The sequence below is a fragment of the Lycium ferocissimum genome, chromosome 2 (assembly GCF_029784015.1).
Source record: "Lycium ferocissimum isolate CSIRO_LF1 chromosome 2, AGI_CSIRO_Lferr_CH_V1, whole genome shotgun sequence".
Lineage (NCBI taxonomy): Eukaryota > Viridiplantae > Streptophyta > Magnoliopsida > Solanales > Solanaceae > Lycium > Lycium ferocissimum.
In genome coordinates, this window is record NC_081343.1 from 28,564,311 (window position 1) to 28,577,271 (window position 12,961).

General features: G+C 37.5%; 1 long non-coding RNA gene across 2 annotated transcripts; it reads left to right on the forward strand.

The window, feature by feature from the left end:
• The first annotated feature begins 6,320 nt into the window (after nucleotides 1–6,320).
• LOC132034522 (uncharacterized) lies at nucleotides 6,321–12,604 on the forward strand. Of its 2 annotated transcripts, XR_009409138.1 has the most exons (3): nucleotides 6,321–6,570; nucleotides 11,012–11,069; nucleotides 11,177–12,604. It is a non-coding gene; the product is annotated as an uncharacterized LOC132034522 (long non-coding RNA). The 2 variants fall into 2 exon arrangements; XR_009409135.1 differs by having other exon boundaries at nucleotides 11,012–12,604.
• Nucleotides 12,605–12,961: the final 357 nt, after the last annotated feature.

Genomic DNA, 12,961 nt, shown 5'->3' on the forward strand with positions numbered 1-12,961 from the left:
ACATCCAAAAGAGAAGGATGTCAGTACGAACAATGTACTGAGTATGTAAGGCATGCATCATAAAGTAGTAGAAGAACAAGAAAATAAAGTAAAGATGAGAAGGTAACTGGTAACTGCTTGCCTCTTATGGCAGAGCCATGCATGCATACGCATAAATATCATATCATGAATTGCTGCGGAACGTGCAGCCCGATCCATATATCAATATATTGCCGTGGAACGTACGACCCGATCCAATACCCATATAGCCCTCGTCCGGGATGATATCATAATATGCCAGCTGATCAGGTGGCTATGCGTCTATAGCGCCTCTCCTTTCCCCATATCCCCTATATACATATATATATATATATACATATACATATCATATACGTAGCATGCATGAGAGCCCAAATAAAAGTGCGCTCTCTCGGAGTGACATAAGGTCGTAAACGTCTGAGTACATTATGACATCATCATTATCATTAGATCGTGTCTGGGTGATCCATGACGTAACCTACGGCCATATGTAATATAGCTCACTCAGACATAAGCTGAGGCCATATGCTTTATAGCCTGGGGCCATATGTAATATAGCTCACTTAGACATGAGCAAAGGGCCATATGCTTTATAGCCCACTCACCACGTCATGAAGTCATTTAGAATGTTAAGCTTGAAAATCTTTCGAATTGGAGTCATCGTAAGATTTTCCAGGAACTGTAAACTTTTGGCATTTCTGGGAGTAGAAATATAGAGAATGACATATATGGAATCAACATATAGGGGTCATGCCTTTGAAAGGGAAAAGGCATAGCCTCACATACCTTGTATCTCTTTAACGATGTCGACTAAAAGCTTTCCTTCCGACTTACGATTCTATATACAAAGGGATTCGTACGAAAGTTAGATTGTTGAGGGCATACTTATGTTTAAACTAAAGCGGATAAGGCTAACGAAAATTGGGCAGCATTTTGTCTGTTTCGACAACTTCCCTTCATTTAACAAAACAGCTCCCAAACAATACAACGACGTCCGTAATATCATAATACGCAAATTCCCTCAAGTTAAAGATCATTCAATTCCCAAACTCATTTTCGAAATCCTCTATAACTATAACTATAATGCCACTTCGCGTATATCGTTCACATAATACTTCCTCGACATCATTAACACAATTTATACTAAAATTATACTTGTATCATACCATGTATCACAATTCAACTACCCCTTCTAGCCAACATACTACTATTTGTATATTTAAGTTCATATCCAATACTTGTTTCTAATTCAAGTTCTTCAACTACTCAACACCCTTACTAACATGAAATAATTGTATTACTCACCTTGATTATGTAGAGATGGTCTTTGGATAAAAATACTCCACTTGAGAAGAACTCCACTTGACTACCAAGGAGATTTTCAACCTCTATCAATCTTTCGGAAGCATTTACACCCTTGATTCCACTAATCTTTGATGTTTAATCTTTGTTTTCCCCTTGAATATGTATTACGTGTTAGGAGAGGGTTCTAGAGGTTTTTGGAAGATTAGAGAAGTGAGAAATGAGAAAAAGAAGAGAGAACCGTGTATATATAAAATTTAAGTTCGGACCCGACCCGAAATATACGGTTCAATATACGGTCCGTACAATTTATACAGTCCGTATATTGGACCGTATTTCTTCCAGAATCTCCAACAAAATCACCCTTCACTGGAAGGGTTCTACGGCCAGATCTACGGGCCGTATAAAATATACGGTCCGTATAATCCCCAGTTTTTTCGATTTCGTTCTCGTCGCTTCGTTTGATCTCGAATCCTTATGGAACCTTCTTGGTACTTGTGCAACACCTCCTTAATGATCTAACGGACATTATAACTTGTCCTTAAATCCTCGCTAAACATTCGTTAGTTCGACACCCATGAAATCCTTTCCCAAACATAACTTATACTTCGCTTCCATGACGAGCCTAGTTTCGCCAAGCCCGATGACTTAAGAATCTTATCGTATATACATTAAGGCTGCCAATCGCTCTCTTGTAGTCGTGAAGACCTCTTGTCCGCCTTGACCGACGTTAGTCCATTCACAACGCAACATCACGGAATTGCCGAGGTGTAACACAAGAGCTCCTAAATACAGGAAGACAAAATAAATGACATGCAACACATCTACACCCAGGAAGAGTGTAGCAAGAGTAGTGTCAGTACACCACACATACTAGTAAGCTTCATAGGTCGACTAAGATTAGTTCACGCAACACAATATAAAGTCTACAAGATAAGCAGACAAGTCAATGAAACTTCAAACTCTAAATCAAGGCAATTACAATATCACCCCTTGCCTTCTTCACTATCGAAGTTCACTCCTTTTATTAAAAAATTTCACCTATTCACATTATTTCCTATTGTCACGACCCAAACCGATGAGTCGTGACGAGTGTCTGACATCTAGTGACTAAACACCCCTATACTCATATCTGAATCTTATTGAACATCAAGGGCCCACAAGTGACTCAAACTGATCTCATACTGCCTCATAAATAGATGACATCATGAACTCTGCACAACCTGTATATACATAAACATGCTGAAAGAACAGTGCAAGCCAGCTAGGCTGCTACATATATACTGTACACAAAAGAATAGAAGCCGACAAGGCTACATCATCTAACTAATACATACAACTGTCTACAGACCTCTACTGGAATAAAAGCTGTAGAAAAGGCGGGACAGGGCCCCATCATACCCATAAGCATGTACATCTCAAAAGGCTAGCATAACAAAATAGACTGTAACTCCGGATCAATGGAGTGCACTGACCACTGCTAGATAGAAGTCCTACTAAGCTAGACCACCTGTCAGTCTACCTGAACCTGCGGGCATGACCACAGCCCCCCGAGCATGGGAGTCAGTACAGATAATGTACTGAGTATGAAAAGCATAAGAGCAATATGTATATGTAGGAATCATGAATAAGATCTGAACTCATAAGCTGAAATGACTATCTGCATGTACTTGTATGAACTAGTATCTGTATGTATCTGCATGAATCTGTATAACTGACAATGCCTCTGCGGGCATATAATATGCATGCTCATGCCTATCAATGTAGGTGATACATATATATATGTGCATATATAATGCCTGTCAAGCCTCTATGGCCTCCCATCATATCGTATCGGCCCCTTTGCGGCCATCATCATATACATTACTGCGGTACGTGCAGCCCGATTCTCATATCATCATCACGGTGCACCAACTGATCAGGTGGTAATGCGTGTATAACGCCTATCCCTCTTCTCATACTCCACATATATCTAATATTCGCGTATATAACGCCTTCTGGTCATGGGATAATATACATAGAGATATAATGAATGTAATGCATTAATAAATTCTACACATAGAACTGGATACATAAAACTGGACCCATGAACAGAAGGAGCAATCATAAACGGGGTACATGAACATCAAAGACTGAAGTACTCCTAATGCTTCTAAGAGTAGAGTAATATGGAAGCTCGCTTACTCGGTTGTTGGCTCTTATCGTAGGATCATGCCAAAGGAAAGAAAGGATAGCCTTAACATACCTTAGAATATCACCAATTGCCCAACTTCTCCTCGAATTTGTAAGTCTACAATTAAGATAACATAGGCCTCAATTAGACTATTTATCTCACTTACTAACCCTTTTTAGATACATATAGAGGTTAACGAATTGTGGACAACATTTTCCTTGTAAGCTCAACAACCCTTCGACTTCCTATTCGATCTAACATCAGCCACAATACCCAAAACAACAATGACAATAGTTATATATATCAAAATATACTTAAATCCATTCCCAATCGCCTCTTAAAATAACTCCAAATCACTATCTTACCCCTCATCAACTTACCACTTCCATAAGTATCCTCTCTTTACTTAAAACCGCTAAAACTCTTAATAATTAACATAAATACAAGGGTAGAAATCATTTACATACCTTGAGGGGTCTAAGATTTCAAAAATCAACTTCAACTCTACCTCCCTAAGCTTCACAACCTTGAAGAAACCCTAGAAATAACCTTCTTCTTCACAAGCTCGAGTTTACGGGGCTTGGATCTTACCAAATCACCACTATAATGATAGAAAATGTTGGGAGTAAATATACTAGGGTTTTTCTCTGACTTGGAAGAGAGAATTAAGGTCGTGGACCACATATTTATACTTGGAATTAAAAAGTCCAAGCGGTACGGTTCGACGAGCGGGTCGATGACGGTCCGTCGACCTGCGCCTGCAAATTCAAGGCTGCAGAAACATAATGATGCCGCACAACAACGGTCTGTTGACCATGTCGACGACCCGTCGACAATGACTGGTGTCTGCAATTTCTCAGATTCAGCTCAGATCGCGTCAATTCGATTCATTCAACTTCTAATCCTACAAATTATCAGGGATACCAGCTGGTACCTTTGTTAAGACACTTTCTATCTCCAAAACTCAGACATGGGTCTCAATTCCTAAGGCATACCTGACTATGAAACCATAAATTTTAATATGATGAGAACGAGAGGCGTAACACCTATAATATGATGCACCTAGGAAAATAAATCACTATCTGACGTTCAACACTACACTTACCATATGCAAATCCCCTCTCCACCCAGTCTCTCAACTAAATCATAAAGGCAAATAAGCAGTATTAACGACAGTAGCACACACATGTATAACATAGAAATATGAGATGTAGTGCAATGCAAATGCGATGCAAAGGGGCCAAACACACTATACATACATGCTATCTGATGTTATTTCTCAGTAGTTATGATCTGCAGGGGACCCATGGCGTCTATGTGACACTCGTTCCGGATTCACTCCTTGGACCTGAGCACAAACCTCCGCTTCGAAATGAGCCTCGGATGCGGATCCAATCACACACACACACACACACACACACATATATATATATATATATATATATATATATATATATATATATATATATATATATACACGTATTCAACTCAACGGCCACAAGGCCAGACAACACAATGCCTACACTCAGACTTTTCTGCTACCTGTATTTCCTCATAAACCATGCAATGCAATGTGACAATGCTATATACCAAAACAATCACAATTCCTATCCTTGATGGGTGTAATTCCAACCCAACTCAATATAATTCTTTCAATACAACCTCTTATTTCCAAGGAAAAACAACCATATGAATATTCAACACAATCGGGTATAAAGACGGAAATCACTCCCTCCTAAGGTTGCATAAAATAAACACAGAGTAACCCCACAGTGATAAGAACACTTTCTATTAATAATAACTCATTATTACCCTAGCCATCATTTACACAAGAATTTATTCACATTAAAAGGTACGTCCATCCAAACTCATGTCCGAAGACCTAATCATGCATTCTCCCGTCAACTCTAAAAGTTTATACGATTCGCTAATCAAAGTCTAACTAAAGTAAACCATAACCTACCTTTTTGAAGAACAACTATTTGATTCTCCATGAATCGCTCGTCTCCTTGGCCTTCATCCGAATCCATAAGCGATAATATTTGTAGGGAACGGTAGGGAGGAAATTAGGAATGTTTCTTTTTCTTGGTGTCATGGGTTTTTCTTTTCATATGGAACCCTAGGAGCAGCCCTTGAGAGTCTTTTATTGAAAAGGGATAGAAAAATAGGCTAAGTAACCAACATCGGGCTACTGCCCCGTGTGGACCGCTGCGGCGGTCGCTACGCCGTTATAGCGGTCTTTTCCTGCCCGAATTTTCTAATTCTTTCCAAAATTAATTTTTCCCACTCCCAAACCTTAAAACACATCATGGATCTTGTTATTTACGACCCTCGACTTAGATTGGGAATGGTTTTGCGAAATATTAAATAACGACCGGATGGGTCGTTACACATGGTTTCATTTTTTTAATTTATGATTTGTGCCATACGGTCTGAGGGAGGACCCATAAACTATACTCTCTCCATTTTAATTTGTTTGTCTTAGTTATTATTTGGACAACCAAAATATTTTCTATGATCATAATTTTTTAAAAATATTTTTTAAATATTTTGAATTGTTAACATTGGGATTTATAATACTTTCTATGTAGTTCCTAATATATAAAATTTATTTAAAATTTTTTGAAGATTCTATTTTGGAATTCAAACCGAACATTAGTTAATTGACCTCGTATTCTGCATCAAGCCATACAAATTGCACCAAAATGAGTAATATAGGATTTTTTTTTTAAAGCAACCACTAAGAAAACTTACTAGAGGGATATTTTATTGCTATAATTAAAGCAAAAAAACCAAGAGTCCAGCAACAAAAAGCCGACATAAAGTCGACCAAAGAACAAAACAAAAGATAAGAGCAAAACAAAAGGACATCAGCCAAAATTAGGAAAGTTCCTGAAGATTAGGGTTCTTCCTCTTCTAACCACTAGAAAGATGGTCGGAATCGGCCTTCATCATCGATCTATAGCAAGCTTCTTTGCTTTGGATACACTTTCTCGCACCCCAAGCTCTCACCAGGTGCTGTGGATCCATCGCCATGGAGTTGATTCTCAGAGTGTAGCCAAATCTTGATCTATGAGGTAAAGTTTCTTCCTAATTCTTCAAAGAACTTGCATAGCATTTTGCTGATGATAACTGAAAGCCCATTCCAAGAATGTTGACAAATGTGTAGACAACTAGTTGATATAGCTCCAAGAAATAATGGTATATCTATAATTGTTGTAGTTCCTAGCTCCAAGTTGATTTTAACTCTGTGTGTGAATGGATTTTCCTGTTAAACCCATGCTGAATAGTTTTCATTGTGAATATGAGAATTTTACTACTAAGAATCGAGTCACTTGATTATCAAACCAAGTTTGTCAAATCCTTATTTTCCAAAATCTAGACCAGAGCTGCAAAATTACAGATATAGGTCCAAATTCTAAGAAGCAACACCAAAATCATCACCCTCCTCATCCTTGCTCTGATTACTACTGATATACTATCTCTTTTGTTTCTCATTTATTGTTAATACTTCAATGGGATGAGCTAAAAGCTAATACCACCATTAGAAGTCTTCACAATATTTGAGTTACAAAGTTAAACCATGTATATCAGAGTATTCAGTGTTCTTGGCATTCCTAATTCTCAGATTAGGGACTTCATGCTTATCTAGGTTCAACAATCTCGTCCCTGCACTAGGAAATTCAGAGAAAGTATAAAATCTTGATGTACCTTTCCTCCATGTTTTATGGTGTTCCTCCTCTTACATAATTTCCAAGTAATAAAAATTGGGACATCCATAATTGCCAAGTAATACAAATTGGGACAGCATGCAAAATAGGCTTGAGTTTCTCTGCACAATTCAGCTTCCACCAGTTCCTGGTCACTTGATGAACCTGTACCAAATTAATATGAATACCAATTGGATTTTTAAATACTTTCCACACCTCTGTAGCAAAATTTCCTATTAAAAAAAGGTGTTGCATTGTTTCTTGCTGAGGAAGACTACAACAATAGCATTTTGAAGCAATGGGAATGTTCATTCTCATTAACTTGTCATCAGTGGGAAATTTAAATTTCCACAATCTCCAAAAAAAAGAAGGAAATATTAAATGGTACCCCTTTTATCCAAAGCTGTTTAAAGTCCTCCTGTTCTTGCTCCCTGTGCCTCAGTAAATTCCATGCACTGTTCACGCTAAACTTTCATGTACTAGTAGGCATCCACCATGGTCTGTCCCGTGTTCCTTGCAATTGCTCTATATGAATTTCAAATTTAATATGCTCTACTATTTCTTATGGAATAGATTATTGAAGTATTTCATCCTTCCAAAGACCCATTTTCTACTAAATCTGCCACATCCTCCAAATCTTTATTAATAGGATACTCAATGGGAACAATATAGTGCAATGTTCCCAATTTAGTCCAATTATCATAACACACATTAGTCATACCTCATTTAACCTCCCACCATATTTCATGTTCAACGGCATCCCTCATTTCCAACATCTTCTTCCAAACTTATGATCCCCTCTTCCATTGTACTAGAGTAGGAATTAGATTCTTAAAATACTTATTCCACATGTAATTAGCCTACATGGTTCCAGTTGTTTTGAATCTCCACCACAATTTTGCAAATAGAGCATTAGAGACATCAAACATTGATATAAGACCCAATCCCCCTTCCTGAGTAGGCAAACAAACATCCTGCCAGGCTGCCCAATGTCTACATTTCCTCTCCTCATCATTACTCCAAAAATATTTAGCAAATATTCTATGAAGATCCTTCAAAACACATAGAGGGGGTGCTAACACTGACAATAAGTTTATGGGCATACTCTGAAGCACACTTTTGATCAACACAGCCTTTCCTCCATAAGTTAGCAGTTTTCCTTTCCAAGAAAGTGGCTTACCTTTCACCTTTTTGATAAGCTCTAAGTAGAAGATCTTTTTTTTCCTGGAATGGGTGATAGGACACCCTAGATATATAAAAGGAAAATTTCCTTTTGTGCAACCTGTTATATCCCCTACTGTCTGTATCATCCCACCTCCAACATTGCTATGCATGTAATAAGAGCTCTTTCCTTTGTTAATAAGTTTCCTAGAGGTCTTCTCATATTTACTTAGAACATACGTAATGCATTTCAAATAATAAGGATCAGCAAAAGTAAATATAATAGTATCATCAACATAAGCTAGATGATTCAAAGGATAGGTCCACTTTGGCATCCCATATCCAATGAATTTACTATCCTTAAACAAAGAATTCAAAGCCTTAGAAAGAACCTCTGTGGATAGAAGAAACAATGCTGGGGAAAGGGGGTCTCTTTGTTTCACTCCTCTAGTAGACTTGAAAAATCCTTTAGCCTGTCCATTCAATAAGATCGAGTACCAATTATTATCAACCGATCTTCTGATCAGATTAATTAAATGCTCTGCAAATCCCATCTTCCTTAGCACATGTAGTAAATACTTCCAAGAAACTCTATCATAAGCCTTGGCCATAGCTAGTTTGATGATCACATTGGCAGGCTTGCCTCTGATTCTTATATCTGAGACTGTCTCCTGAGTAAGGAGAATCTCAAATATACTTCTTCCTTTCACAAACCCAGACTGATTAGAAGAAACTAGGTTTGGAATGATACCTTATAATCTCCCATGAAGCACCTTAGAAATCACCTTGTTAATGAAATTAGAAAGTCTAATTGGTCTTAAGTCTGAGCAAGTTTGAACAGGATGTTTCTGGGGTATTAAGACCAGATTAGTATAAGTTATGGACTTTGGTAATTCTGCTCCATCAAAGAAAGCCAAAACTATTGCATGCACATCATTTCCAACAATGTCCCAACAGTGCTGGTAGAACACCCTAGTAAAGCCATCAGGGCCACTAGCACTTTCCCTACTCAAGACAAAAACTACTTTCTTAACTTCCTTTTTAGTTGGGTAACCACATATACCCATATTCTTCTCATGAGTCACCATTTGGCGTACATGTTTCAATAAATCAAAATCCTCTGAATCTCCTTCCTGTGTGAATTGATTTTGAAAGAAGTTCAAAGCCTCTTGGGAAATGAGAGCCATTGTTTCCAGACAAGAACCAGTGCCATCCTAAATTCTGCTCAGTTGCAAGTTCCTTCTTCTTCCATTCACATAATTATGAAAGAAGCTTGTATTTCTATCCCCTTCTGCATACCATGTGAATCCTGCTTTCTGTCTCCAATATTGTTCTTCAAGGTGCAAATACTTCTTCAATTCTGCCTGTGTTTTTTGTAAAACAGTTCTATTTATAGTGCTTGGATCCTCCTCAAAGAGTGCTCCCTTCACCTTTACTACTTCTTCTCTTATAGATAATTGTTTGAAAATGTCTCCATATGTTTCTCTACTTCACACTGATAAGGCCCTTTTTCATATTCTTCAACTTTTGCTTAAAGGCCAAGTATGGGGTGCCCACAAATCAGTCCTCCAGTTTTGAGCAACCAAATCTTTGAATGACTCATGTTGAGTCCAGAAATTCAAAAATTTGAAAGGCTTTATAAAATTAACTGTTTCCAGCCCACAAGTCATAAGTAAAGGGGCATGATTTGATCCTGTCCTGGTAAGATGCTCAATTTCTATTTCACAGGGAAAGACCTCCTGAAAAAGAATGTTAATCAAGATTCTATCCAGCCTTTTGAATATACAATCCCCTGCTGATCTCCCATTCCACCACGTAAATAAGCTTCCTTTGTATCCCATGTCAAATAGCTCACAAGAGTTAATGCAAAAAGCAAAATCTTCACATTCATCCAAGGTAACTGGTAATCCCCCGCTTTTTCCTCATCAGATAAGATAATATTGAAATCTCCTCCAACCATCTAAGGTGACTTCCAGGTATCTGCTATTTGATATAGATCATCCCATAAAGCTAGTCTGTTAGTTTCATCACATTTAGCATAAACAAAGGATGCAATTATATCCTTTTATATGTCTTGATGTTGAAACTTCAGAGTAACTTGTTGTTCAGAGTCTGGCACTACTTCCCATTGTACAACAACATCAATAAATACCCATATCTTTCCATTTATATTAGATATAGCATATTCCATACCTAACCTTCTTTTATACTTCTGCTGATGCCTGCAATTCTGAAATGGTTCCATCAAAGTAATTATGAAGCATTTGTGTTGCCTTTGCATGTTAATAAGTCTTTGAAAAGCTTGTTGAGTATTAACAGACCTAATATTCCATATTAAGGCCTTAATCATCATTTAAGTTTGGCTAAAGCACTCCCCTTTTGATTTGCTCTCTTGATTTGTTGAACTTCCAGTTTCTTCAAGTTCTTTCCACTTTTTGTTACAACTTTTGGTGACACATCTGCTTCTCTAACTGCATTTCTAATATTTTTTGATATGTCTTCCATTCCTATGTCCTCCTCCACTTGCTGTATCTTCTCCAAAAATTGTTGTATTTCTGCATCTGAACTCTATGAGTCACAATCTCCTGTAGCATATAATTTGGATTTGGGGTCCTGTTGACTGCTAACTAATTCATCTTGGCCTCAGTGCTTATTGCAGATACTTTAACTTCAAAGACCTCTATGCAGAATCATCTCCTTCAAAGGTTCAAAAGATTTGTAACCATCTCATTTCCTTGCATGTTCTCCATTTCTGTACTATTCTGCTCAACTTCAGTTTCTACTTGATTTTTTTTTGCGATTTCATTTACAGGAAACACAAATTCAACATGGGACACTATATGAGCACTAGGAGATTTCTCCAATGTTTTCTGTTGCTCTTTCTCTTTGTTGTTAGTGATATTTCTCATTTCTGCATGTTGTTACTTTGCAGGTATGTCAACAACATCTACTTGAGAACAATCAACAATTTTTTCCACCTCTTTAGTTTCTGGTGGTTTTCCAAAGATTTGTAAGTTTCCCTCTACTAGCATCGCCTTCCATCATCTCTGCCTTACTTTCTTCTAGTATATTAGAGAAAGAAGCACATAAAAGTTCTTTATTCTTATTGTTCACCTTCTCCACCTGTTGTTGGTCCTCTTCTACAGCATTTTTTGACTTACTGGTGACCTCATTTTTCTTCTGATTTGTGGAATTAGAGTTAACTTCTTGACAAGATTCAGTATCTTTTTTCCCCTCTGATTCTGTGCCTTCAATCTCCTCTATCCTATCTCCCCATTTCTTTGTTGATTCTATTGTTGATGTCTCCTTTGTTGTTTCCAATGGCTTTTAAATTGTCATTTTAGCATCCTCTTGTGCAGTAATTTCCACCTCAGGTTTAGTCCCCTTATTTTCACAACCAGTGTTCTGCTGAGTAGGTTCTTCATCCCTTTTATCCTTGATATCTCCTGATGCAGTCACTTCCTTATTGGTACCTTCTATAATTTCATTCATTGTTTTAGTATCACCAGCCTTCATCTCCTTGTCTTTTTTATCCCCTTCCTCTGTCAATGACTCAAATTTGTTATGAGTATGTATCTGATCATTTGAATCCTTCAATTTTTGTCTAGCAGTCTCCTTCCTTTTGTTTTTATCTTTCCAAATAGGTGGGGGATGTCCAACCACTTTGCCACTAGTGAGAACTTTCATGGGCTGCTTAAAAAATTGTTCCTGTAATTATGATTTCTATTAACACCCTTGCGATATGGTACTGTTTTCTTCATTCCATCTTCCGCTTGTTTTTGCTTCTGTATTTTATCTGTTTTGACTTCATTATTTATGTGTTCCTCTTTTGCAGGTCTCAGTTCCGAATTCAAAGACTCTACATTCTTCTTCATTGTGACCCTGTAGTTTACGCTCAAAGCAATATTTCGGTAGATAGTCATATCTAATGTTCACCATCTCTGTCCTCTCAGCCCCAGTTTCCTCATTTATTATATCCATTTGCGCTGTTCTCATTAGATCCGAATTTAGATTTACCAAAACATTTACCATAGCACAACTCAGGCGAGTCCTGTTCACTGTTGCAAGGTCTAGATGCAATGGCTTTCCAACAGAAGTAGCCAATGAAAACAGTGATTTCTTCACAAAAAATGTAGGGAGCAGATTAGGAAATGATATCCACGCCATCACTTTTGTAGTTTCCTCCTCTATTTTGAATTTTGAATCATATATCCGAGGCCGCATCTGGTAGTAGTATCCATCTTTTGAGTGTAAGAAATATGATCCTTTTGAAGTGAGATTCACATAATCCTCCAAGTGACATAATCGAATTAAAACATGTCGATGTCTAAAAACACCAATCGTACATTATCCTTTCATACCATATTGCGCTAGTATTATAGTCCTGAGTTCCTCAATTTTCAGCCATCCATAGGAATATTTTCCTACAACTGCATATTGCAGATCTTCAATAATGTTCATTCGATCAACTTCCTTCTCTATCCATTGTATTCATGGCAGTCCATTTATAAAAGTGATAGGTTTCATATCAATAGGGTCCACTTTTATAGTAGTTTGCAAGAGATCTCTTAACAAAATAGGTTTAGGATTGTTTTCA